Source organism: Girardinichthys multiradiatus, chromosome 2 (genome assembly GCF_021462225.1).
Source record: "Girardinichthys multiradiatus isolate DD_20200921_A chromosome 2, DD_fGirMul_XY1, whole genome shotgun sequence".
Taxonomy (NCBI): Eukaryota; Metazoa; Chordata; class Actinopteri; order Cyprinodontiformes; family Goodeidae; genus Girardinichthys; species Girardinichthys multiradiatus.
Window position 1 is genome coordinate 14684549 of NC_061795.1, and position 25347 is coordinate 14709895.

At 38.9% G+C, this 25347-nt stretch overlaps 1 protein-coding gene across 1 annotated transcript in view; it reads left to right on the forward strand.

Annotated features, from left to right (window-relative positions):
- The first annotated feature begins 1433 nt into the window (after window positions 1–1433).
- lingo1a (leucine rich repeat and Ig domain containing 1a) overlaps window positions 1434–25347 on the forward strand; it is a 270502-nt gene continuing 246588 nt past the window's right edge. Inside the window, exon 1 of the mRNA XM_047347224.1 lies at window positions 1434–1762. The gene's annotated coding sequence lies outside the window, so the exon portion shown is untranslated. The remainder of the gene's footprint in view (window positions 1763–25347) is intronic.

Here is a 25347-nt window from a genome sequence, read left to right on the forward strand (position 1 = left end):
AAACTAGTAAAACCAGGACCATACTATCCTACACTGAATGAAAACTCCTTTAAACACAGCAGATCTGTAAAATCTGTACTCCATCTAAGGATTTCTATATACTGCAGAATAAGCTTTGTAGATGCAATAGTGAGTCCAACTTTAATTGGATCACACCCACATAAACCACGTCTATCTCAGCCACATGAAAAACCTTCTTCGTATGTTCTACTCTATCCATGTTTTCAGAAAATCTGCTTGTCACGACAGACCAATTGCCATGATCACATCCCTCAACCTTGGCTATATCCATTGCTGATAGAATCTTTGCATGGTGTATTAATTTCTGACAGGTTTTGGCATAAAAGGACAGTTATATTCATCCTTTTAGGTCAGCCAAAAGCCTCAACCATTGAATCTCTTTGACTGACATGCATGGCTTCCCTGAGTAGAAAGATACCTTGAGAGTTCTACCCACCAGCCTTGCATCCAACTCCCACAGAATTCTTAATCCTGTATGTTTGCTCTTCACAGTGGGATGTCCTGACCGCATATGCCACCCATACTTTTAACCCCTGCCTTGAATTGTATGCTGGTTTGGAGCATGAATCATTATTGTAGGATTTATATGGAGTGAGTCAAATCAACAATCATCAAGGGTTGCCCATAGCTCTTTTTAAAGCATGTATTGGTGGATATTACTTGCAATATATGTAGTAGTTTAGAAAAACTTGGAAGATGTATTTTTGTTGGAGTGAAGCACAAAATATTTTTAACATTTTTTTACGTTTTTATTTGGGGATAAAATAAACTAGAAAACTTGTGTCAGACTTGAAGAAATACTGAATGGGTTTTATCTGGATCACAATATTTTTTTAATTATATTTTAAGTATTTAGATTTTACCCACACTATCTGGCCAGCCGATCTTAACTTTTTCTACCTTTGCTGGGTTTCCAACCAGCAAAATTGCTGCACAGGTTAGCACCTACATTTCCAGTACAGGGAGCTTTTCAGGAACTAGGGTAGTTTTCTGGGGTAGTTTTTCCTTCCTTTGCCTTCCCTCTGCAGGAACCAGAGCCAAATGAGAAAGTTAACCTGTTAGGGGAGTAGGATTTTTTTGGATGGACCCTTAACTAAAGGTGGAGCTTTGTAGTCTGAGGGTACTAAACATGTCCCGTTGGTTGAATTTCCATAGCATTTTGTTTCAGCCATATCCATCCATCCATCCATCCATCCATCCATCTATGGCAAAAATAATTAAATCAGCTCCCTTTGTTAGCTTTGCACACTTTCATTCAGATGGACTGAAAAATTAGATGGAAAGGAGATACTCTCCCTCCCTTCTCCCAATCTCTCATCACACGCTGCAGCTCCTCCTCCCTCCACCTTGCTCTTCTCTGGATCAGCTGCCTTCTCCTCTGTGTCTCTTTTTTCCCTGCTGGTCTCCATCCCTCCCTTCCTTCTCCCCCTCAATCTTCCACCCTGGATACACCCTCCCTGCGTGTTCTCTGCACGAACCGTATGTGTCGGAGTGTGTACACATGTGGCTTCACCGCTGATGGGAAACGACTGTGGACTGGATATCAGATCCCCACCGTTATGAATACTTACCACTTTTCTTAACACCACTGCAAGATCATTGCCTCATAGAATCTCATTTTCCTTCCCTTGGGGCAGCATCTAGATGAGATCTTCAATTCTTCCTACAGCATATTGGATTTAATGAGCAACCACTGTGAATGGAATGAGCAATCTCTGGATTTCTGTTGTTACAGCTTTGGGTAAGTCTATCGCTTTTCTGCCTTCTTATCTTGCACCTCCTACCCAATTCACTTGTCATAACAGGTGAACGCAGCACTCACTTCATATAGAGGGAAACCATCAAACTGAGCTGAACTGGCCATTTTAAGTGGGACACGGACAGAAGGGAGAATTGGGCTGCCTTTGGGTAGTGAGAAGAGTCAAGAAAAGAGCAAGGAGACATAACTGTTTTCCAACACTGGGAATGTTGGTCCTGCTTTGCATATTGATCTGCTGGTATTTTCAGCTTCCATCCCAGACAACTTTGCAATGCTCTACCTGCACTACTTGCAACAGTTTTGGCTGTGTGGGTGCTGGTGGGGGACCTGCTTTGTCATAATGAGTACATAGATTCAGATAGGTGGGCATGCAGAACTAAATGTGCCAAGGTGCGGGTGCTATTTCCATCTGTATGAAACCGTTGAGAGTTCTGCACACTGTATGTGTTTAATGCAAGATGGACATAAACATCTTTATTTGATGCTTACTTTCTGTTCTGGCAGCCATTTTTGGAGGCAATTTTGAGTTGGAAAACAAAATCCAAGCTATGACCAATTCCCTTGAGAACAGCTTCAACTTACAAATCCAACACTAAGCATCTGCTTCCTTTATTTATTTTTTATTTTCTTTTTCAACTTAAACCGTTTTTTCTTTAATACAGAACATTTGTTTCCCTCTTCTTTTCTTCGCTAGCTAAGCGAAGTTGATGAAGCTATGTTGGGTTGGATCTCAGCTTTTAGCTTTGCAACTGTCTTTGTTAGTCTCTGTTCATCTTTCTCTCTTTTCTCTGTGAGTTCTAAAGGGAGAAAGGGATTTTTAGAAGGAAAGAACTGAGACATCTTAGTTTGCAAGGAGTGGATACAACAGAACAAAAAGATTAAGAATTTTGGAATTACGGATTGATAGGAGGCAAGAGAAGGGAAGTGAGTGAGCGAGAAGACAAAAGGGTGCAGGTATGTGTGTGTCATAATACACCCCAGAAAGAGGTTTTAAGACAGCAATACCTCTTCTGATGCCTAGGCATTTGGCAGTTGGAGGTCAATTTACACACGCGCACATACAGGTTCTCAGGAGAAGGAAAGTGCTATAGATTGCCCAAGACCTGCATCTCGCACCTAGCTGGCTGCATTTCCTGCATAAGACATCAATATTTATCACATTTTCCATTTCAAAACCAAAAACCACAGTGACGCCAGGAGATGGGAAAATAATAAAAGATAAATTAAATTACCCCACCTCAGGTGGACCTTCTGCTGCTGTTTCATTTAGGATTCCTTCCTAGCACTTAGCCAATTTTGGCTTGATCCCACTGCATATTAACATGCAGGTGCAGCAGAGAAACCCTTGTTCTCACTGTTTGTAGTGAGAAGCTTAAATTACATTTGGAATGATAATTTGAAGATACTGTATAACAGCAGACCAGGCTTTTTTTCACATTTGTCTCTAATCAGCATATCTCATAGGGTCACTGGTGTAGAAATGTTTGTTGAAAAAATAATAAGGATTTATTGGTTTTGAAGTAAAGAACATGGATCCTTTTTGTGTGAACCTTTTATCTGGGTTTTAATTAGACAAAAAAACAATAATTCTGCCAAGTTTGTTTTGATTGGCAAGTCAAATGCTAGCAGGGAGGCTGGTGCCTATGTCCAGCAGTCGGAATGACCCGAACAGAACCCATGCATGCGGAAGACAAGCAGCAGAAAGACCCAAGACTGTGATTCGATCCCAGCCTGGGGTCCGGTTACTCCATCTAGTTGAAGTAGAAGTAGCCAAAGTAAGACTACCACTCTTCATTTGCTTAAAAAAAACAGAATTTTGTTTTTTGGAAACGTTGCTGGTGGTGAATACACAGACTGTCATTTTGCATTAACCTAAGTGCGCCACCTAGCACTTTCTTAAAGCTAAGAGCCACACTTTAAATACTACTTTCAGCTATAGAACAACATAGCATGTTCAGTTTTCCTGTTTAATTTGCTTTTGTTGTTTAACTACAATAAAATCTATGCTTCCTTAAAACAAGCCTCCATGTGCACATGACTCTGGTGACATCACATGAGGCATAAGGGAAGTGATCAGAATTCTTGCATGTATGCCCATTTAAGTTTTTCTTGATTTTGTGTCGTTATTTTTAAGTTGTGTCCTTTATTCAGGGTAATCAGATAGAAAATGAGCAGAGAGAGAAGGGTGGAAGACATGCATTAAACTTCAAAGGTCAGGAATCGAACCCAGAGGGCTACGATGAGGACTAATAACAATAATGGTTGAACCTGCTATGTTATGCCATGCACTGGCCATTTGTATGTTTTAAATTCAATTCCTCCTTTAAAGGTATTTATTATGTTCTGGTGCACCTGCTGCACAGCTGGAAGAGTAGTAATCCTGCAATCTTAAAGTTGCAGGTTCAACTCCTGGAAACTGGAATTGTCCTGCCGATATTCCGCTCAGCAACATACTTAATCCCAAGCTGCCTACTGATCTCCGTTATGGTGTGTGAATGTGTGACTGGGTGAATGTGGCTCTAGTGTAAAGCTCATTATAGGGTCACTATGACCAGAAAAGCACAATATAAATTCATTCTAATCAGTGTGGACCAGTAAAATGGTTGAGCCATATGTGAAAACACTCTGGATTTCCAAATTCTTTAGAAACAATAAAACATAAAAAGGCTGCTTTTGAGGACCAAGTAGAGTGAAAAGGAAGCCAAGTGCTTCTGAAGCATTTACTGAAGCTAGCTGATCTGCATAATTTTTGTGCATCTTTGTAATAATACCATAAAGTTAGATAAAAGCATCCAAAATTTCCTCCTCAGAGTCAGTTTCGCTGGGAGAAAAGAATTTGGCTGACCCCTGCTGTCCTGGCAAAGGAGCCTAGTAGCCACCAAATGGTAAGAAATTAAGGAGAATAAACATCATGGCACATGTTTGACCGTCTCTCTGTTGCAGACGTCGCCAGTCCATCATCCAGAGAAAGGTTATGTGCAAATGTGTAGAGGTCTTCCTTGTATGTTTCCTATGTGTCTCTCACTGTGATGTGTGTGCAGTGAGGCAAATGACCTTATGATTTCTAACTTTCAGGCAATGTGATGGCCTTAAGTAGATTCTAAAATAACGTTGCACTGCCCAAGAGATTGTTGTGCCCTTGTAAGAACAGTGTTCTTCAACCACCTGTTCAATCACTCGCCAGTGATCAGCTTACAGTTCTTTGTCTTGTGGTGGTCCGCTGTCCTCACACCTTTCAGGCCGTGGATGATCCAGATGAAGCTGGGGAAGCTGGAGCTTTCCTGCAGCTTTCCTGGGTGTCTAGTAGGATCTGATATGGGCCATTCCAGCCCTGGACTTCCAGTGTTTTCTCCTAGATTCTCTGACCAGAATCCAGTCGTCAGGGATAAAGGACTGGAGGGTGGAAGTGGCTGTTTCTGGTAATGCAGCCTTCACCGTCTGTGAAACTTGAGAAAACACAGTGGACAGGTTTTGACAGTAAAACAACATCCTATCTTCACACAAAGATGTGGAAAAAAATTGATCTTGGAAATATCCCCATGTTACTTTATTCTGACATTCCCCCCTTCTGACGCAGAGTCCAACTCATGCGACAATCCAGCAAAAAGTTTGAACAAGAATGTTCTAGTAGCCAAGATCACATTACATAGAACCAAAGAAATGAATTCTGACATAATTATGTGTCTATGAATTTAACGAAAGCAACATTAAAAAAATCCAGATGTTTTTAACTGTAACTCAGTTCCATTAACAACAAAACACAAATTTTAGTTATTCAGTTCATCAATATTTCACTTAGAAATGATTCACATATCATCCTGATTTGTCTTGTATGAAGATAAGTATTAGATTAATGGACATCTAATGTAATTTTGATGCATACATTCTACAAATTTAATCGAATAAATAATTCCTGTCAAATATGAAATCATAACTCTGATTCTTTATCAAAAATATATTCCTTACTTTTGGCATATCTTGAACTGTCAGCTAGCTTAATGACACCAGGGAAAACTTTCAATCTAATAAATCACCAATGATCTTGTATGTAAAACTAATTCTTCAAACTAGTTTGAACTATTTCATTAACCTTTTAATAGTAAAACACATAAATCTAAAAGTCATGCTACATCCTTAATTATTATACAAAAAACATGTTTTTAAGGCAACAATCACTACAAGCCTTTTGATTATAATGTCTCTTAAATAGTGTTAAAACTCAGGAAGGGAGGTGCTGAGCATTACCATGACAGCATAGGCATGAACCAACCTGGTAGGTGGGCAGAGTCAGGCAGAACTAACCTCTGATTGGCAGCCTATGGGCGGACCCACAGTTTCTTCATTCCAACCCATCTTAGTGAACATTAAACTGCAAAACTGTTAACATGCACCTACCTCAGAAACAAGCTGCTTCTTAATTCTCCTGAAAACTCAAAGTTTAATCAATCTGGGATTTAGAAACATTATTCTAAACATGGATTATTTTGTCATGCAACATATAAACAAACATTAATTCCAACAAAACAAAGACAAAACATCAAAGACAGACAAATGGCCAAATTTGAAGCTTCAAGAATTCAAAGAAATTCTTAACAATCTCTTTTCAGAACATGTTTTCTCAGCCATATCTTTTAATGCTATAATTGATCCATTTTGTTATGACAATCTTCAGGATCCTTTTTAAGATGAGTGCACATAGTCCAAAGAGATCTCAAACTATTTAGAAGCACAGCAACAGTTTTCTTTTAAATGAATCCAAATTCACTGATGCTGAAACCTTTTGCCAATTCTTTGTGCTGTAACTCTGTAATAATAATAACTACAATCCTGAGAGTTATTGTTATATGTTTTTGTTTTGCTCAATTTTGATCGCAGCTGCATTCAAGAATTTCTCTGCTCAGGTTAAATGCAAAAAGTATTTTAAGCCAGCATTGACATTTTTATGGTATACCCAAACAAAACAAAAACTGCAGTGTTTGACTTAATCAGAAATTAAGATAAGAAGCTTGACTCCAAACTGGACTTTGTTCCACATAGCGTTTCAAAGGGAAGACACACATAATTTTCCTTAATTTGGCTATTTAAATTTTGAGAGTTGGGGAAAAAATTATTACTAGAACCCCTCTTTAATAATGTAAATGCTGATAAATGTTCCAATATTTTATAATTTAGTAATCTGAAATTACCTTGTGTACCTTTCTACTCCTAGTTATTCTTTCAATCTTTAAACCCTAAGAAATCAAACAAGGAGACTGGAGTTTAAGCCGACCATCCTCTTTAGTATTGAGAGAGCCTTTATTTATTTTATTTTCCTAAAATGAAGGATTTTCTTATCTTTATTATAAAAATCCTAACCTTGGTTCCAAAACAAAACTCTTCAACCCCAATCTGTGTTCCCCAGAATATAAATATTAAGTATTATTGCATTTCAAAACCACCAAATGACTGGAACCCCTCATAGGCTTAGATCTATTTTAATAGGTAATCGGTCTACCTTTAATTAAGTATTATAATTTTATGGACCCAAAATCTATGGCTTGTGGGCTTCAGGAGTCCAGGAACCACAGGTTGAGTACTGCTGCATTGAACAATGATGTTGGCTCTCTTGGAGGATTGGCTAAATATCCCCAGACTTGTTAGTGTATTATTTCTGCTTGGACAATAATCAGAATCAAAATTATTAGTTCACAGCTCCTAATTTACCTTAGGTCATATTTGCTCCTAACCCAGTTCATAAGAAGCTTCAGACAAACATTATGCTAAAAAATCAAGAACAAAACAAAAACATAGATCTGTTTTAAAATAAAGAAAAAGCATGCTTAAAAACTTGGTACTGTGGTGGAAAATAACTCCATGGTTCTGAAGACGTTTTCTATGCAGAGTCTTTTAGGGAACATGAGATTAGTTTAATTTTTGTGTGGTACCACTGTCCAATCAGATTATTTCTTACCTTCAAAAATAACCCAATCTTTCCCATTCTCATTTTAAAGGTTCGTTTTACCGAGGAAAATGTATTTAACAAAACCAATTACTCTCAAAAGTCTTAAGAGTTTTAGCTGGTGATATCTTAGAAAACAACAAGTGTTTAATAGTTCTATGCAACACAGAACTGATTAGGTTTCCTTTCCTTCCCCAAAGGGAGAAAAAAGAAACTGCAGAGCCAAGCCTTTCATAGTTTTTTGTCAAGACCTGATATAAGGTACAGTGTAAATCAACATGCTGCATGAATCAGAAGAGGGAAGAAAAAACCTAATATAACCTCTTCCCAGCAGCTGCTGTGAAAAACAATGAATTTGTACTTTCCATAAGCGTCAGTTAGCACTTACGGACAAAACTGCACCCCACTGTAAGTACTGTGTCAGAGACTGTATGAAGACCATTTACAGTATAACTAAGCCTGTTTTAATGAGGTCTCTACCCATTAGATTTATGGAATACAAACTCTGACAACAGAAAACAATGCCTGAAGGAGAAGCCCATCAGGTGTTACACATGCAATGGGTTTTAAAAATGCTCTTTCATGAGATCTGTCCTGAGAATGACATAGAAACACACGGTTACTGCTGAGTTTTGGAGATGTTGTAACTTCCTCTGCTTTTTAATAACTTTTAATAACTAGAATAATTGACCCTGAATATTCCACGACGAAAGAGAACTTGCTTCTCTAAAAGAATTAACTGGAAAGTATCAAATGAGCTAAGTTATCACCCTTTTGAAGATACTTTTTTAACCCTAAAATAATATTTTAACCCGCTATATCTGTCCACGTCAAGCAAGCGTCACATGAGCAGCGGTTAATAAGCGTTCTTCATTGCAGAAAATAGGAAAAAATGTATGCAAATGTGTGCGTGTTTGTACGTTACCCCCATCTGTTTCTTAATCGCTCCAGAGTCAGACTGTCATGGCACACAATCCTTTATCAGTCCAAAACAAAAACAACCGAGGCCCTTCCCGGGTCTGTTGGTGGGACATTCACTCCTTCCTTGTCCACTTTAACTTCTCCAGGAGGGAGAAAGAACTTTGCTCCGGCCTGTTTCTCTTCTGCCCGCATAAGATGTGCTTTCAATATAAATCCAGTTTATCGCTCTTCTGGCTCTGGCAAACAGCATGGATCGTTGTCCATCTCAGTGGGTTTGGGCCAGACTTCTTCTGAGTTTCGTTCTGGTGGAAACTCACACTGTGATTTGCAGCAGCAGGCAGACAGGCAGGCAGGCAGGCTCCCTCTCTTTCAGGCCGTGCTGGAGAAGCGTCTCTGGCGGAGTAGCCATGAGAACGGCAGCTTTCTAAAGTCCAGACTCAAAAACGCAGATGTTGCACTCAAATCCCATATATGTGTGTATGTGTGAGAGGCAGAAGACAAAGTTTAGTATAGGTTCAGATTTGGCACACAGAAATATTATCAGTCAGTCAGTCAGTTGTCCACCATAACATGCACTATACTCCTTTCTTTTCCGACTGATCGCAATATTTAAGACAAACGAAACTTCCTGCAGGAAAGTTTAACTCTTTAACACCTTAATTGATGCACTCTGTGCTTTTTAATCTTTTTCTTATGTTTTTTTATTTTTCTCATCTCCATCCATCAACTGTTTTACTTGAAACTATTTAAACTATTTAACTTATTTACACTCAAACGTCCACTCTGTGAAAAATCAAACTTATCTTCCCAAGTTAAAGCACATTTAACACAATCATCCCCACCTTTTCCTTTCATTTTTTAGGAGATGAAGGTTAACGTGTAATAAAAAACAAAATAAAAAATAATAATAATACAGAGCAACTTCTCACCCAGATATATTTGTAGAGTATGAATGTCCCAGAAAAAAGGTATTTTAATCTGGGCAAAAGAAAACAGGACCAATAGAATCTTGCTAAGATTCTTCCAAAAATGTTTAGTCCTCCAAACACACAACAGCATTCACACAGTTAGTATGTTAACATATTTATGTCCCTTCAGCAATATGTATGGTCGACCTAGCTTAGTTTATGAGCTCCCTTATTGTTCAACATTTAATTTCATTTCCTTCCGGCGAAATGTTACCAACCAAATTATCCAGTTCACTTTACGGCGGAACCACCTAGTCGTTTTTAATCTCCTTGCGGCGAGATCCTACCTAAATTTATCACTATTTCTTTGCGGCGAAATAAAACCTTCTCAATGCAGTGTCCTTACGGCGACACACTACCAACGACTTTTAAGTACTTTTCTTCTTTTATTTCTATAGCGCTTACTCTTATCTTATGTACTGTATTTTAAAACCGTCTCACCTCTGAGTTGACTTTCAGGTGACTGTCGGATCTCCTGGAGCCGCCCGGCATCGAGCAAGACAATAACCCAACGGCCAGATGCGAACGTCCCACACCGGGACTTTCAGCCACCAGGCCTATGAGCGGCTGTGCGACAGCGCTTAACTCGACGTCAGGCTGTCTCCGGAGATCCGCCAGTCACTGCAAGAAAAATAAGATCAGTTTAGTTCTTATGATCTCCGGCTCGAAGGACCAAATTAATGTTAGGTATTATTTAGTCAACTCAGAGGTAAGGAACGACACAGAGTCAGATGTACTTGCAGCAAGGGTAGCTCACACTTTGCAGTGCAAATCTACAAAGCATTAGCACCCCTCTCTCTTTATTTATAACATGCTGGTTCACACATAGTTCAACAAACATTCAGGGTGTGTGTGTGTGTGTGTGTGTGTGTGAAAGGTTAGGGTTCATGTGTCTTGATTTTAAGCAGAGAGAAAGGAGTGAGGATTGGTGCCAGTCCCTAGATGTTGCTGATAATAGCATAACTCACCCTTCTCTCTTATCTCTTTGTCTATGGCATGTGGGGGAAGGAAGCAATTAGAGCAGACACAAGTGATAAACAATATAAAAGTATTAAAAACCCTAACAGTACTCAGCCCCCTTGAACTGGTCAACCTCTTGCCTCATTTCAGGCTTCAAACATAAAGATATAAAATAAAAATATTTTGTGAAGAATCAACAACAAAGTGGGACACAATCGTGAAGTGGAATTAAATTTATTAGATGTGTCAAAATTTTTTAACAAAAAACTGAAAAGTGGGGCGTGCAATATTATTCGGCACCCTTGCGTTAATACTTTGTAGCGCCACTATTTGCTGCAATTACATCTGCAAGTCGCTTGGGGTATGTCTCTATCAGTTTACACATAGAGAGACTGAAATTCTTGGCCATTCTTCCTTGCAAAACAGCTCGAGCTCAGTGAGGTTGGATGGAGAGCGTTTGTGTCTTCAGCTCTTTCCACAGATTCTCAATTGGATTCAGGTCTGGACTTAGACTTGGTCATTCCAACACCTGGATACGTTTATTTGTGAACCATTCCATTGTAGATTTGGTCTTATGTTTTGGATCATTGTCTTGTTGGAAGATAAATCTCCGTCCCAGTCTCAGGTCTCTTGCAGACTCCAACAGGTTTTCTTCCAGAATGGTCCTGTATGTGGCCCCATCCATCTTCCCATCAATTTTGACCACCTTCCCTGTCCCTGCTGACGAAAAGCAGGACCAAACCATGATGCTGCCACCACCATGTTTGACAGTGGGGATGGTGTGTTCAGGGTGATGAGCTGTGTTGCTTTTACTCCAAACATATCGTTTTGCATTGTGGTCAAACAGTTCGATTTTGGTTTCATCTGACCAGAGCACCTTCTTCCACAAGTTTGGTGTGTCTCCCAGGTGGCTTGTGGCAAACCTTAAACAAGACTTTTTATGGATATCTTTGAGAAATGGCTTTCTTCTTGCCACTCTTCCACAAAGGCCAGATTTGTGCAGTGTATGACTGATTGTTGTCCTATGGACAGACTCTCCCACCTCAGCTGTAGATCTCTGCAGTTCATCCAGAGTGATCATGGGCCTATTGGCAGCATCTCTGTTCAGTCTTCTCCTTGTTCGACATGAAAGTTTAGAGGGACGGCTGGGTCTTGGTAGATTTGCAGTGGTCTGATATTCCTACATTTCAATATGATTGCTTGCACAGTCCTCCTTGGGATATTTAAAGCTTGGGAAAGCTTTTTGTATCCAAATCCAGCTTTAAACGTCTCCACAACACTATCTCGGACCTGCCTGGTGTGTTCCTTGGTCTTCATGATGCTCTCTGCGCTTTGAACAGAACCCTGAGACTATCACAGATAGGTGCATTTATACAGAGACTTGATTACACACAGGTGGATTCTATTTATCATCATCAGTCATTTGGGACAACATTGGATCATTCAGAGATCCTCACTGAAATTCTGGAGTGAGTTTGCTGCACTGAAAGTAAAGGGGCCGAATAATATCGCACGACCCACTTTACAGTTTTTTATTTGTTAAAAAAGTTTGACACATCCAATACATTTCATTCCACTTCACGATTGTGTCCCACTTGTTGATTCTTCACAAAAAAATTTAATTTATATCTTTATGTTTGAAGCCTGAAATGTGGCAAAAGGTTGAAAAGTTCAAGGGGGCTAGACCCCCTTGCTACGGCTTAGCATCTTACTTTTTTAAGTGAATCCCTCTTCCTCATTCACAAACGTATTCACACAAACCATCTGGCCATAGCAGTAGTCATTTCTCTCCTCCTCAGGTGCGGTAAAAGGCTGGCCATGTCGAAAAGGGATTTTGGGTCGGACCAAAGTGCAGACAAGAGCTTGGCAGCCGCATCTTAGTTTATTCTCAAAGGGGTCAAAAACGTAACAAAACACTGCAGGTATGAATCAGAGACAAAATCCAAAGCTTACAAAAACACTGCAGGTACTCATGGCAAAACGTAGCATAAATCTCCAAGCGAAGCATAAACAAAGCATAGTCATGGGAAAGGGGTAGTGACGAACACAAGGAACCAGCAACAAACAGAGACACCAAACCAACTAATATACTGGGGAAAGACAAAGGCAGGTAATCAAGGGAACTGAGAACAGGTGCGATAAGGAGGCAGGGAAGCAGTAGGAACAGGTGAAACAAATACAAAGGCTGAGGAAGAATGAAAGGACAGAAAACACAAACTAAGCAAGAGAATAAATCAGAGGAGGAAATAAAGAACTAGAATAACTATAAACTAAAGTAAACAGAGAAACTAGAGGGGAACATAGAAACAATAACATAAGAAATAAACAAAGAGCCATAAGGAAAATCTAAATTACAAAATAAACCATCAAAGAACCCACAAAGTCCAAAATGTCACTCCATGACAGGCCATGCAGTAGGTGACGTGCATCCAAGAGTGAGTCACACCGTCCATGGATGCCTCTCCTCCTACAGTGAAGAAGCATTCTCCAAATGAGAAATTAACAACACTTTTTTTTCCCCTCAACTTCCACAGCAGCTATTCTCATGGTCATCACAGCAAATAATGGTTATTACCGATGTGGCTTCATAATTCAGCATGATGCATGAAATGAAGTTGGCAAATTAGTTACAGCAATTGGCAGCTAATGGTGTCCGTGGTGGTGTGTGAGTGTTGAAAGGTTCTGGGGATTTGAGCCTCTCATCCAAATGTATTTTGGTTGGACACAATTGGACGCACAGGGATTCTAAACAATAGAGCTTCACTCAATGCTTGTTTTCAGAGCATTTATGTGCAAGTCTTTTTGTGAGCAAACAGCAAAGAAGCAGGGTGATTTTATGATGCCCAATTAATAATACAATTTACAATGTCAAACAAGATATCAAAAAACGTTTAAGACTCATGCGCTAAAGATAAGTTTATACTGTCTCTAATATCCTCCTTTTCGTCGCTCAGCTATTTTGAGTAAACAGTAATTAGTTATTCTATTATCTTCCACTCTGTGGATTGATTAACAAATAATTAACTTTGCTGATAATGTACTATAGGATATAATGAGCTCTAACAATATAGAGTTAAGAGTATTTAAATCTTGGTCTTTCTATTCTAGCAGAACCTAACATACAGAACCTTGCAGAAGTATTCAGATTAGTAATAGAATCAGCTTTATTGGCCAAGATTGTGTGCACACACTCGTCTTCATGCACTCACAGACATTAAGCATAAGTATATAAAATTAAAGCAAATACAGTAAAAAATAAAAGTAGCAATATGTATGTGTGTGTGTGTGAGTGTGTGTGTGTGTGTGTGTACACCCAAATATATATATTTTTTCAATTACAAATAAGATAATAAAAAATAAGGCTGGTTGTGATAGTAAAAATATGCTTATTTGCATACACACAAAAACACTAATACCAGACTTTAATGTATTTTATTGGGATTGTTTTGTTCAAAACAACACAAGGTAGTGCATTATTACAAAGTTTTGAAAATACTAGAAAAAAAAGTCTCACTCAAACAATCAATGCAAAATTTTAACTTAGCATATTTTTTTATCTTGGTAAAACCGGATTAAATATTATAGTCGTTCATAAAATTTTGTATTGTCTGGCTCCTCCTCTGTTGAACAATTCAAGTAAACAAATTTAATAAATGTCCACAATAGCTGTAATCAGAGGAGACTGTATAAACCCAAGAAGGAATGTTTCTTTGGGCAGCCAGCTTTTCTGCATCTTTATGGCAGCTCTTAAAATTCCTAAAACTCTGGTTGATAGCTAGTCCAATCTTTGACCATATGTAGATTAGAGACTATTTCATATTGACCATGTTTTCTCTTATGCTCATTGTGTAAAATTACAATCATGTGATTTATGTTTTAATCTCGTTTCATACTATCCATCTGCAACAGACTACAGATGCAAAAATAAGCCCCTAAAGCTAAATCTGACACATTCACATGATGAGCTGAAATACTCATGGTGAGAATGCAGTCATGATATACATTGTCTCGTTCGACCAGATAAATAAAATTTTAAAGGATATATGATTTTTGATAAAATGTTTTACAAATAGAAAACGTAAAAAAGGCAATGTGTGGTGGAGCGGTTGCCTCATACGTACCGCAGACATTTAGAGTTTGATTCCTGACCTGGAGATTATTGCTGCATGTCTTCACTCTTCTGTCTCGGGCACTTTCCTCTCTGACTACTGTCAATGAATGCCACTAGTAGTACAAAATCTAAAACAAGTCTTGAGTGCATTTGTATTCAGGCATAATTATCTTGGAACCCCTTAAAAAAGCAACCAGGCGAGGAGAGCATTATTCCACGAAGCGACCAAGAGACCCTGGTAACTCTGGAGAAGCTGGACATCCACAGCTCAGGTGGGATAATCTTTGTACACCACAATGTTTTTCCATGATCTTTACAAATCTGCAATCTGAAATTTATGAAAGAGTGGCAAGAAGAAATGCGTCATTAGAAGACCAGTTTGCCACAAGGCTTGAGGTTAGTAAAATGTTTGGGCAACATGCAAATTTCTATTACTCCCATCACACATTACTCAGCCTCTCATTTCAATTACATTGATAAGTATGGTGCCATTTCAAAATAATGCTCTAGCATCACCTTCTTATGCATTCAACACTGTAGCAAAATTTGATCACCAGTTAGGCCAAGCAGTCCCTTTTTTTTTTTTTTTGCACATGTCAAAATGAATCCATCATGTTAGCACTACACCTCTTACAAGCCATGTATATCACACATGTGCAGCACTGCAAAAAGAATCAACACAACTTTGACTCAAATTTAACAGCAATGACCCAATAATAACATTGCTTAATTTCTTACTACGCTATGCAGATGCTTCACTCACCTCAGCATGTAGAACACTTATAGCAGAAAGTAAAACGTAGGGTATAATTAATTTTCTGACTAACCTGGCATAATTATCTGACAACTTGGGGGAACACACGGGGCATTGATTTTTCATTTATAGGTTGCCTTCTGATCCTTTACTATACGTTTTAATATTTTAGAATGTGACATCAGAGCAACAGTAACATACTGATGGAGTTGACACCTTTAAATGCCAAACGATTGATCTCACTATGCTTTACGCATATGCAGACATCAGAATAGGACATACATATGCTAAAGACTTGCCAGGACTTGAGGTTCCCAGTTCCAGTGAAATACATTACCTTTTTTTTTTTTGTTGTAATAGGAAAAAAACCCTTAACAAGTTCAAGGGTTTACTTTTGCAAGGCACTGTAGATAAAAACATATTTCATAGCTTAACTGTTTATTTGATGAACAAGACATGGGTTTAAGGCCCAGACCAAGACTTTCTAGACTATAATGGAGAGAGATAAGTTAAGAGAGCAAAAAAGAAAAATAAGAATGTGACAAGTTTTGGAGGTAGAAGCACTCAAAGCATCCACCACATAGGTCAATACCATATTTCAAACATTGAACCAAAGCAAAACTGATCAGCACTAAAATTGAATGGGTTGGTGTTTTCCGCTTTCTCCAACTATGTTTTACCTCATCTTGAAAACATCTGTTTGGTAGTTGTTTTTGTCTTCATTTGTCTATTTTTGCAATCTTTAAACAAAAAAGACAAAAAACAGCGAGTGACAATAATGGCAAAATGGCACTAAGGACAACTCCACACTAACTCTCAAAACAGAAATAATATTTGTATTAAATCACACATTTGTAGTTCAGAACTGTCAAAGCAGCTGTTTCTTTATAATCAGTTTAAAAAATGAAGACATTTGATTTCTTCAAAAGATTTAAAAACAGCAAAAACAAAAAAAGTTGTTAAAATCTATCTACAGCAGCTGTTGAGATGTTGAGTGAGTTCATAACATAAAAGTAGCACTCATAAGACAAAATTCTTCTGCACACCACTTCAGTCTAAGCTATTATGGTCAGACTTAATATGTAACAAAATGTCTCGCCATTGGTTGACTTTTAATATCCATGGTAACTAATTGCACTGGCCAATGGGGGGTGGTGGTGTGCACTATTTTTATTATTGCATCAGGATTTCAATCAAATATCCATCACACAGCACCAGAATAAGTCACAGCAGAATACAATAGAATCCAAATGTCTTGGGGATTGGAAATTACTCATTCAGTTATTTTAGTGTGTTATTTTGTTTTTTGTAGTCTTTGAGTCTTGCCTATTGTCCCTATCATTTATTTCTTTTGTAGATATAACCTTAGGGTTTTGGAACAGTTCATATTTATCCACTTCAACAACAACAACAAACAAAAAAAAACAGATTCAACTCTAAGCAACCCTAGATTAGGATGCCACTCCCACCCTGTTTCACTGTGGGAATGAGGTTATTTTGGACATGTGCCAAACATACCTTATAGCCACCAGCTGATGACATTCTTTTATACACACACACACAGAGAGAGAGAGAGACAGAGAGATACTTTTTTAACTTAAAAAGCAGAGAGGTTAATTTTTCCTGTCTTATTCAAACTTACTCAAGACTATGAAACCCAGTTCTTAAGTTAGGTTTGTTATTCACTTTGGATCAACTACTTCATAGACTGAAAAAGTCTTAATTTATATTACAGGTCCTTCTCAAAATATTAGCATATTGTGATAAAGCTCATTATTTTCCATAATGTAATGATTAAAATTTAACATTCATATATTTTAGATTCATTGCACACTAACTGAAATATTTCAGGTCTTTTATAGTCTTAATACGGATGATTTTGGCATACAGCTCATGAAAACCCAAAATTCCTATCTCACAAAATTAGCATATCATTAAAAGGGTCTCTAAACGAGCTATGAACCTAATGATCTGAATCAACGAGTTAACTCTAAACACCTGCAAAAGATTCCTGAGGCCTTTAAAACTCCCAGCCTGGTTCATCACTCAAAACCCCAATCATGGGTAAGACTGCCAACCTGACTGCTGTCCAGAAGGCCACTATTGACACCCTCAAGCAAGAGGGTAAGACACAGAAAGAAATTTCTCAACGAATAGGCTGTTCCCAGAGTGCTGTATCAAGGCACCTCAGTGGGAAGTCTGTGGGAAGGAAAAAGTGTTGCAGAAAACGCTGCACAACGAGAAGAGGTGACCGGACCCTGAGGAAGATTGTGGAGAAGGGCCGATTCCAGACCTTGGGGGACCTACAGAAGCAGTGCACTGAGTCTGGAGTAGAAACATCCAGAGCCACCGTGCACAGGCGTGTGCAGGAAATGGGCTACAGGTGCCGCATTCCCCAGGTCAAGCCACTTTTGAACCAGAAACAGCGGCAGAAGCGCCTGACCTGGGCTACAGAGAAGTAGCACTGGACTGTTGCTCAGTGGTCCAAAGTACTTTTTTCGGATGAAAGCAAATTCTGCATGTCATTCGGAAATCAAGGTGCCAGAGTCTGGAGGAAGACTGGGGAGAAGGAAATGCCAAAATGCCAGAAGTCCAGTGTCAAGTACCCACAGTCAGTGATGGTCTGGGGTGCCGTGTCAGCTGCTGGTGTTGGTCCACTGTGTTTTATCAAGGGCAGGGTCAATGCAGCTAGCTATCAGGAGATTTTGGAGCACTTCATGCTTCCATCTGCTGAAAAGCTTTATGGAGATGAAGATTTCATTTTTCAGCACGACCTGGCACCTGCTCACAGTGCCAAAACCACTGGTAAATGGTTTACTGACCATGGTATCACTGTGCTCAATTGGCCTGCCAACTCTCTTGACCTGAACCCCATAGAGAATCTGTGGGATATTGTGAAGAGAACGTTGAGAGACTCAAGACCCAACACTCTGGATGAGCTAAAGGCCGCTATTGAAGCATCCTGGGCCTCCATAAGACCTCAGCAGTGCCACAGGCTGATTGCCTCCATGCCACGCCGCATTGAAGCAGTCATTTCTGCAAAAGGATTCCCGATCAAGTATTGAGTGCATAACTGTACATGATTATTTGAAGGTTGAAGTTTTTTGTATTAAAAACACTTTTCTTTTATTGGTCGGATGAAATATGCTAATTTTGTGAGATAGGAATTTTGGGTTTTCATGAGCTGTATGCCACAATCATCCGTATTAAGACAATAAAAGAACTGAAATATTTCAGTTAGTGTGCAATGAATCTAAAATATATGAATGTTAAATTTTCATCATGACATTATGGAAAATAATGAACTTTATCACAATATGCTAATATTTTGAGAAGGACCTGTATGTTAGTGGATAAACGTGGTTAAAATGCAAAAAAAAAGAAGAAAAAAAAATCAATGAAAATAAGTTCTGTTGGACAAAATAATAAATGCCATTAGATGTTTATATCTGGGATTCAAAGAATTGCTGAATTAATGTTTTATGTAATGTAATACTTAGGACATATACTGCTCTGGTGCAGGTGATGAGTTTAGTGCATGTTACCAGATTTAAATGGAGCCAACTTCAGGCCACTGAAAACCTTCTCTTTCACCAATAGAGCTGGCTAAGCCGTTAATCCCACTTGGTAGTACATCCTTCTGGCTGTTTCCTGAGCACATTTGCAGGCTCTCTGTCACTTGCACCTAACAGATACAGGACTTAACTTGTTTTGTTTTTTCTGTTTAATAATTTTATCACCTAGTTAATTAGTAATCACAATGATACTCTAAAAAAAACATATTTCTAAAATTGTTTTGGGTAAAGCCCTAGTAATCCTCACCAAATGTTTGTACATCTGCAAATACATGTGGGACTTACAGATGTGGTCAGCTGGAACAAGGTTAGAGACATTAAACTTCCAGTTGTGAAAGATGAGATAGCTATATTTGTTCCCTTGCCTTGTCTTTTTTTGTTTCTCCTGGCTGGCTGAGTAAATTTAAATGCTATAAATTCATTTTTTCTTTATAAATAATATAGGAACTGCTTTTATCTTCTATATTTGGATGCACTACTAGGCAGTATTGTAGTGAATTACGAGTTGCATTCTCAGGAAAAGAACAACCCTTCTGTGACCCTTTGTTGTTTGGCAGAATTACATGAATATGCTTCTTTAGTTGCTTAGATTTAATGTGGGACACTTTGCCTCAGCGACATTTCATTTGTCACAAAGGCAATTTTGTTCTTGTTATTGAAATAAGCAGAGAACTGTAAATCTGAAGTAACTCATCTATTTAAACACCAGCCATATTGCTATGATGTTTGTTTAGTCATCAATGTGGTTTGTGTAATATCTCTGATGTCACATAACAGATTAAAGCACAGGTGTCAAACTCCAGTCCTCAAGGACTGGTGTCTTGCAACTTTTAAGAGTTATCTCTGATTTTAACACACCTGGATCAAATGATTGGGTCATTAGCTGGACTCTTTAGAACTTGATTGGATGCTGGGGAGACAAATCAGACATTTGATATATATTATGTCTACCACAGAGCACAGATATTTTTTGGGGAAAAAAACAGCAAGGATGAGTTTGTAAGCCAAAGTATCTGGCACTATGACAGAAAAACCTTCAAAGGTATCCAAGAAACACCAAGTGCAAATAATGGGTTACAATTTTGAAATAGAATGTTGAATGTTAACAAGGACAAACAGAAAATACTCCAAGGTTTAGCCATGGGCATATGCTTGATCTGAAAATTCTGAAACTACCAACACATCTGGGAGATTCAATAGATCATAGGCTTTACTTTTAAAGGAAATAGTTACCTAAAATAAAATACCAACATTTCTTCTACATATCTCCTCTTCAGACGAGGGTATACATTTGAATGGATTGTGTTTCAACATTTAATAAAGAGTGTCTTCGGTCTTACTTAGGGGATGCATTCTGGTTGAACAACCATTTTTAAATTGAAGGTAGTATTTATCATTTTAGTTTGCCTGATTACACAATAGACTTTACTGAAAATTATTTCATAATATATTATAAAATATATTATATAATAATATATTTTAAAAACAGTTAAATTTTAATGTCTGACACAGTTTGTAACCTAAAAAAAAGAAGAACAAAACTCTCATTTCTGGATATTAGATGTCCATTTTTACTGAACCAAATCATAATTTAAAAACATTTATTTATTTAAATGAAAACTTTTTAATTTTGCAAGGGCAGACAAGCTTTCATTTTAGCATTAAGACAAAACATAATGCTAAATAATTAAGAAATCCAAAATGCCCAGGACCTTCCTATCCAAAAGCTCAATTATCAAGGTTTAGGGTGAGACCAAAGATACAATCATTCTAAAAGGCTGTTTTTGTGGATAAATTAACAATTGGGATAACCAGTTTTTGCCATGGTAGATGCAGTTGAAATGAAGCGGTTAAAAAATTGCCTGTGAAATACTCCTGGGTCCCAGAAAACGTTTCTGTAGGGAAAATATCCCTTTGGGCTTGTTTAAAATGATCTAAAATTTGCTGTAGTTATAGTAGCTATTAGCTTGGTTGCATTTCTAGAAATTCTTCCTGCTTCCTCAAACCTCAGAACATTCTGATGTCTGCCTTCTATAGATTTCTGACTGACTGCACATAATTCACAAAACCCCTACCCGTACCCGTTTAAGCCAAAGCCACTGCAAAAAGCTCATCACCACTCCAAGGCATAACTCATGGACGACACGGACAAACATATTTGCAACTATGACATGATGATCAGCTTTAATGCTGTTATGGATAATGTAATTTGTTCTTGTTAATGACGTTTTGCCTCCATTTAAAAAAAACACCCTGTACACAGTAATTACTGGAACACAACACTCTGCTGCATTTGTTGATTATAATGTGGTGACTCTCTCTTGAAAAGGTGCTCTGATGCACTTGAATGTGTTTTATATACACCTAGAAAATGGAGGCACACAAGCTAATACTGCTTGTTCAGTAGTCATATTGGGGGATAAAAGCTTAAGCTTTTTTGCTTTTATGTCACGCAGTTTTTGATGGTAAGACCACAGCAGAGTTAGGTCCCCCCCTACAGAGAAGGGTACTTAAGGGAGGATACATGTGCATTAAAAGTGATAAACCTCAAATCTTTTCATGATTTGATACTCAGATTTACCTTTTGCTAAAAAACAGCAATTAAACATCAGCATGTTGGTGGCTCAAATACAGTGGCGGTTCTTGCATGAACGGTGTCTTGTGCAAGCCCCTCTTGCTCCCATCCCCCAACCAATTAAAATACAGAACGTTATCTAAGATTCTAGGGCTAGACAAACTGCAGTGCAGACCTGCTGAAAGCATGAAACCTAGTCTCCTTATTATCAGCAACACACAGGAGATACCTACTCCACACATCAGGGCAACCACTCCCTTCTGAATACACATGGATAAAAGCAACAGAAAACCTGTTCAGGGCACAACTGACAAATAATTTGTGTTTTTTTATCTGGTAAATGAGGTGCAATTGGCCATACATATATGGCCCACGCACGCTGACAGGTCTGCCAGGGCCGGATCAGCACAGTCTTTCATACTCATAACCCCCCTTTTTTTTAAAGGGCCAAAAAAAAAACACCTCTACTCACAGAGTATTTTCATTGACTAGTGATTTGGTAAAATTTCTGCTTTTACATCCACAGGGACTGATAGTTGGAGGTAACAAAAAAAATTCTAATGAAGTCTACATCATCCCTAACAATGTGTGTGATTTTGATGCTCCATGACTAATAGCTCAGAATCAGCAACACTTACAGCTTGCTTGGAAACATACCAGAAAACATGTGATTGAGCCATTGAAACTGTATTTATTTGTTTTCGATCAATTTCAGGCTCAAAGAAGCTAGATTAGTGGGTTAGCACAGCTGGGAAAAGAGGTGTCTTTCTCCACGTGCGTCACTCCTGGATCCTTTCCCAGTCCTGACTGTGCTGAAGTCTCCACTATTAGTAACGTCAGAGATGAGTGAAAACACAGGCCCAAGCAAGCTGCGAGTATCTCTAATTCTTACAGATGATACAACCGGAGGTCTATTTTTGGATCAGCACGTCAGGAGAAAGCTTAACCTCAAAGTCCTTGGAAAAGGCATGTAAAATAAATGTGATACATTCTTTTTTAAACTACTATTAAATATCAAGGAGAGAGCAACGTTTTATTTCGATCAACTTTCTGGACTTACCCTCCTGAGAAAGACCATAAGAACCTGTATGTTATTCCTTTATCTGGGCTCCTGTAGCATGCCTTCTGCATCACATCCCAACATGGACTGCCATGTTTACCACAGTTTTACAACTGTAGCTTGTAAAACACATTTAGATTAGAAAGGGATGATGACATTGAGGTATTACATTGGATGAAAACCAATAAACCTTTTCCCTACATCTGTCGATGTGACCTAAAGTTTTCAATCCTGTTCAGTGTCTAGATTAGGGATGGGGGCCATATACTCTTTGCCACCATTAGGCTTATACAGTGGTAGACGGTCTTACTCAGACCTCCAAACTGTGACCAATTTAGTTGCATTTGTGACAAAATGTCCAACAAGTGCAACTTCATTCATCTGAAAAAAAACAACAGCTATTAAAACCTGTGTGTTTATCTAATAGTTTTGCACATTTAGAGGTATTTCATATAACTTTAAAAATACTAGTAATACTAAAATACTATTGTTTGTCTAATTCAGGCGCCCCTTCACAGGCTTTTTATAAAAACGTTTCTCCTGGATGTTCTGTAAATGCAATGCTCTGCCCCAGCAACCCCCCTCATCTGCGAACTGAACTGTGTGGCCGTTTGATAAAACCTCCATCTCTTTTTCAAGGACAATGGCACCTTCGTCAGTTTTGACAGTCTAATTCTTTGCACACATGATCATAGTTAAATATTGGCCCCTCACGAGTCCACCATGCCCCTGCAAAATCTTTGCTTATGTGTGTTGCTTTCCCATGCTTCTTATTTTTACCTAAATGTGGATTTCATTTCTTCATTTCTTCTCCTTTTCATAGATTTTTAGATTTACCAGTGAAAGAAAAATAATATTAATTTCTTAAAAATTTGAACAAAAGTTGTTTTTACACCAGTGACTCAGCTTCCTTAGCTAGAACTCAGTGGTTGCTTAGTTAAATTTCAATGGATGCAAATGACTGTTATTATTGGACTACAACTGCATTATACCAGCGAACCCAAGGATCATTCTCTCTTAGCACAAGATGCTTTGCCCTACATAGATGACTTAATGATATAATTACCTCTTTAGAGAGATTGGTTTAGAACCAGCTCTTACCAGTAAAACCCAAAGGATTATTAATGCTATCTGTATCATTGTGTCATATTGTTTTTAGCGGATTTGACCCACATGCAGAAAGCAATCCAGAAGACAGAATTTTATGGTAAAGTGTTTATTTACAGAGCAGTGAAGTGAGCAGGGAAACGGGAACCGGGATACCAACTGTAAAAATAAACAGGATGGTAAGCAGGGAAAACTCAGGGTCAAAACTAATGAATAATAATTCTGTCTTACTGGGTAGATGGAATGATCCGCCGCGGGGGGCGGAGAGACCAAGTGGTTGTTTACCCGTGAGACAGGTGATGGTGGATAATGGTGTGCCAGGATGATAAGTTGGTCCAGGGGTTTCAGAAGTAGGTGCAGTGGAAGAAGTACTGGAAACGAAAGGTTTGACTTGAGAGACATGAAACACAGGTTGGATACAAAGGCTGGAAGGCAGGCGCAGAAGAAGAGCAGAGGGACTGATGACTGAGTCGATAGTGTAGGGGCCAATGAAACGAGGAGACAGATTTTTGGACATAGCCTTCAACGGGATGTCTCGGGAGGACAACCAAACCTTTTGGCCAGGATGGTACGTCGGAGCAGGCCGTCGTTGGCGGTCAGCGTACTTCTTGTTCTGCTCTGCTGTACGAAGGAGAGCTATGGCAGCATTTTCCCAGATCCGTTTACAACGCGGTATGTGGTGCCGAACGGATGCTACGCCTATGTCTTTCTCATCAGCGGAGAATAAAGGAGGTTGATAACCAAGGGAAATCTCAAAGTGAGAGAGGCCAGTTGCAGATGAGATTTGTGAATTGATTGCATATTCTACCCAGGGGAGATAAGCACTCCAGTCAAGAAGTTCGGTAGCAGTCATGCATCTGAGAATGGACTCCATCTGTTGGTTCATGCGTTCTGTCTGTCCATTAGATTGGGGATGATAACCAGAAGTCAGGGAGGCCTTGGCTCCAAGCACCAAACAAAACTGTTTCCAAACACGAGAGATAAATTGGGGGCCACAATCTGACAAAATGTCCTGAGGTATGCCGTGAAGGCGAAAAACATGCTGAACCAACAGCTGGGAAGTTCGAAAGGCAGATGGAAGTTTTTTAGTGGAACAAGATGGCAGGACTTAGAAAAATGGTCAACTATGGTGAGGATGACTGTATTCTCTTTAGACATGGGTAAACCAGTTACAAAATCAAGAGCGATGTGTGACTAAGGGCGTTTGGGCGTACTGAGAGGCTGAAGTAACCCATAGGGGGACTGATTGCTCGATTTGTTTCTGGCACAGACCGAACAAGCCTGCACATACTCAGTAACATCCTTGTGAAAGGATGGCCACCAAAATCGCCTAAAAATGAGTGAGATGGTTCTGCTAACCCTGGGTGACCTGAGAATTTGGCTGTATGAAACCAGCGGATGAGTCTAAATCTAACAGACGTAGGAACATACTTCCTTTTGGGAGGACCTGTACCAGGGTCCGGTTCATTTCGTAGGGCATTGTCAATAAGGTCTTCCACCTCCCAAACTAGGGTTCCAAAGGTCCAATGGGACGGCACAATGGGTTCAGCCTCTTTCTCGGTGGAGTCCGGTGAGTGAAGGAGAGGTCAAAAACGAGA